Source organism: Tamandua tetradactyla, chromosome 3, assembly GCF_023851605.1.
Source record: "Tamandua tetradactyla isolate mTamTet1 chromosome 3, mTamTet1.pri, whole genome shotgun sequence".
In the NCBI taxonomy this organism is placed as follows: domain Eukaryota; kingdom Metazoa; phylum Chordata; class Mammalia; order Pilosa; family Myrmecophagidae; genus Tamandua; species Tamandua tetradactyla.
In genome coordinates, this window is record NC_135329.1 from 161,579,113 (window position 1) to 161,583,309 (window position 4,197).

The 4,197-nt window shown below is 33.9% G+C and overlaps 1 pseudogene; it reads right to left on the reverse strand.

Moving 5' to 3' along the window:
* Nucleotides 1-2,771: 2,771 nt before the first annotated feature.
* LOC143678516 (U1 spliceosomal RNA) lies at nucleotides 2,772-2,921 on the reverse strand (annotated as a pseudogene).
* Nucleotides 2,922-4,197: the final 1,276 nt, after the last annotated feature.

A 4,197-nucleotide genomic window follows, 5' to 3' on the forward strand; every position in this document is an offset into this window, starting at 1 on the left:
ACTCAGAGTTGTGTTCTAGAGGGACAAAGTGAAGGCTCACACTTAGAGAAGAAACCACTGGCATCAGAAGCTGGAGGCAATGGAAACAGGAACAAAGTCCAGTAGATGCCAGTCATGTGCCTTCCCATATGATAAACATAAGCCTTTCATGAGTTAATATATCATTCTCTACATGCCTTAGTTTGGACATTTTTATGGCTTTAGAACAGTAAACTTATAACTTAATTCCTTTTTTAAAAGCCATTCCATTTCTGGTATATTACATTCTGGCATCACTAACAAACTAATACAGTCTCACTCTTTCCCTATTTTCCTTTGTCCCTTAATCACTCTTGCTTCATCTCCCTCCCCTCTTTTTCCCCCCATAAAATTTAGTGTAAATTTTCACAGCAGTTATGAAATATTACAGAAGGCAGAAATTCACACCAAATACAATTAGATGTTGAAGTCTCTAAATGGTTAATAGTGCCAATAATTTATAAATATTAATTAATTCCAATTAATTATAGTGGGAGATGGAATCGTCACCTCTGATTGGTTCCAGGAATTGAATTAGTTGGTGATCTTTTATTATTGTGGCCCCTTTTAGAACTACAAAGTGCTAAAGAAACAATAATGTTATCTTTTGTGTGACCAAGAGATAAAAATAGATTCAGAGCCATGTTCATTTTCTTACATTTTTTCCTTCCCAATACTTAAGGAGAAAATGCAGTACAGTTCCCAAAGAGCAAGTTACTGTGAAAAATGAATATGAGTACATATCATTCCTGCCGCACAGGAGATGCACAATCTCAGACAAAATGCCTGGGAACACAGTTCTCATCTATAAAATGGCAACATCACTTCTTACTTTGTTGGCTTGCTGAAAGAATTAAATGACGAGCATACGTAAGGTACCTAGAACTATGCACTGCAGGTACTCAGAATGGTAGACATAATTATTATCTACTTAGGGAGAAGTTTCTCTGAGATTGCATATGTCTGGGGGCGGGGAACTTATTCTTCTTTTGTCATTTTGTTTGAGAGGAACTCATCACATCAGAGCTAAGGATTTTAGGTACTAGGCATCATTTGGTATTTAAGTGAAATAATTTTATATTACCACATCAGAAAACAACTTACACAAGATATGGAAGGAATCTGCTTATGAAAAAAATATGTTCTCCCCCTTTAGGGAGCAAAGCTTAGCGTTGAAGAGGAATCATAGTAAAGGTGTTGTCTGGACTGGAATAACACCCTAGCACTGGTGCAGTGTTGTCAGGATTCTTTTGCAGGGGGCACTTAGCCTCTCTTTTCAAAGGTTTTATTCTATTGTCTGTTCAAACTAGAGTTAAAAGGTAAATGCTTTTTTAATGCATTCAAGCCAATAAAAACGAGAAAATTTTATTACTATTATATTCTTAATTAATGACTTCTTGGTCCGTGTTAGCCCCATACCTTTCTATCAGCACAGAGATGTTTAAACCACACCCATCTTCTTAAGAACATAGCCCCACTCCCTGTACCCCTAAATGTGTCTCAAAATGTTACCCATTGATAGGGGTCCATACATTTTCCACTTACACCTCAGAAAGGACATACATTGTTAGATAAAATGATGGCTATAATATGAGGCCTCCACCCCATCCTCTATGAAACCTAGTTTCCATTTTAAAAAATATTTAATTTTTTCACATATAAAAACAACACAGGATCTAGATAAAAAGTTAATCATATAGTATGTATAAAGTAGAAAACTTTAAATCACCTATAATATCTCTATAAAAATAATTATTGGATCCTGATATTCTTATTACTATTATCTTTACAATGCTATTTTCAAGGCTATGCTATCAGGCTCACATATTCCTAGACCATTGTGAGAGTCAACAACCTTTCAGTGAACAGTGGGGGCTTATCCCAGGATAAGGTTGTCTCAACATCTGAAAATTAATTAATGGAATACATCTCATCAGGAGAATAAAGGACAAAAAAATATCAATCAATACATAAAAAGCATTTGACAAAATCTGACTTCCCTTCTGCGCCAGTTTGAAAGGATCTATGTACCCTAGAAAAGTCATGTTTTAATCCTGATCCTTCTCATGGAAGCAGCCATTTCTTCTAATCCCTATTCAGCACTGTATATTGGAAGCTTGATTAGATTATCTTCAGAGATGTGACTCACTCGATTGTGGGTATCAACCTTTGATTAAAGTGAGATGGACTCCACCCATTCTATGTGGGTCTTGATTAGTTTACTGGAATCCTTTACAAGAGAAAACATTTTTGGACAGAGTTATGAGAACCATGAAAACCCATGCAGCAAGAGATCTTTGGAGATGAAGAAGGAAAACCAAACTTATAACATGAGAATTACAAAATATTGCTGAAAGAACTTCAAGGATATGTTTTAATGTAATTATACGTTTAATATGCTTGTATTATTCTGCTCTATTGACCATTTTATTACTAGAGATATTTTTTTTCTAATATTTTCTGCATCTTAAAGTCTCTTTTGCTGTTATTAATATAGTTGCTTCCACTCTCTTGGGCTTTTTGTTTGATGTTACATCTTTATCCAATCTTTTACCTTCAATTTATTTTTATCTTTGAATTTAAGTCTCTCTTGTAGACAGCAGATTCTTGGATTCTGCTTCTTTATTGAAATTTTTATTCCATTCCCCTTTTCCGTAATTATAAATTGTTGAATTTATGTCTACAGTTTTGTCTCTGTTTGCTTAGTTCTTTTAAAATCAAGTCTTCACTGCTGCTTTTATTTTTTCCTTTTTCAGGTGAAAACATGAACACAGTCCCCAACTATGTGGTCGAGTTTCCCGCGTTTGGGGAAATCACAGGGATCAGCACACCTGGAGTGCAATGGATGAGCCTCACCCTGGGAAAACCACCTTCGTGATCATAGTATCTCCCCCGCCCAGCATGGCAGGTAAGAACGCTGCCACTGAGCCACCATTGCCCACTCTCACTTTTAAACCTGTATTTCTCTTTGTTAATTTTTAATGCTCACTCTAGGCATAATATGCATCATTTCTAGTTAATGCTAGTTAATTCTAACTTTGAATAAAGTAAGTTTACATCAGTTTATTTTCAATTTCTGTTTCTATCATTTGTGTTATTGTCAATTACATTACCTCTAGATCTCTAAGAAAAACAATATAGTGTTATATTTTTTGCTTTAATTAGCCATGTTTTTTAAAGAACTTACAAATTTCAGAAAGAAAAGAAATTATACATTTATATGAATATGCATATGTAAACAGCATTTTATGTTTATTTGAAAATTTACCATTTTCTGTGCCAGTATTCCTTCCTGTGGAGTTGAGATACCATCTGGTGTCATTTGTCTTATACCCAAAGAGCTTTCTTTAATATATTCTCTAGTGGGTTATTTTAACAATAAATTCTCTCAGTTTTTGCCTATCTGGAAAAGACTTTATTTCACCTTTGCTTTTGAAAGACAGTTTTGCTGCATTTAGAATTCTTAATTGATAGTTTGTGGTTTGTATCAGTATTTCAAATATGTAATTCCAGTAACTTTAACATCCATTGTATCTAATAGAAATCTGGCCATTACTAAATCCCTGCCCGTTTGTGCTTTTTTCTTCCTCCATGCAAGATTGTTGTTTTCGTCTTTTGAAACTTAACTCTAATAGGTACATATATGGTTCTCTTTGTGTTATCCTACCTGGATCTCATTGAGTTTCTTATACCTATAAATTAATACATTTCTTACATCTATAAATTAATACATTTCAGCATAGAATCTGCTGTCTACAAGAAAGACACTTAAACATCAAGAATTTTTTGGTTCAAGGTTTTGAGGCTTGAAGTCCAATCTAGGAAGGTTTTGGCAATTATTTATATTTCTTCCTCCTGCTATCTATCCTCCCCTTTTATTGGAATACTTGATACTGCCCCATAGATATGTGAGGCTCTATTATTTTCCCAACAGAGAGTTTTCTCTGTTCTTTAGATAGCATAATTTCTACTATCTAGTGGAAATTTCACCAATATTTTTCTGCCATCACATATCTGCTTTTAAGTCCATCTAGTGAATTTTTCATTTTAGGATTGCGATTTCTAATTTTAGTTTCCCATTTGGTTATTTTTATAGTTTCCATTTTTCTGTTGAGATTCCCTACTTTTTGATTCATCAGTAGCATACTTTTATTGAATTATTTGAATATATATATTTAA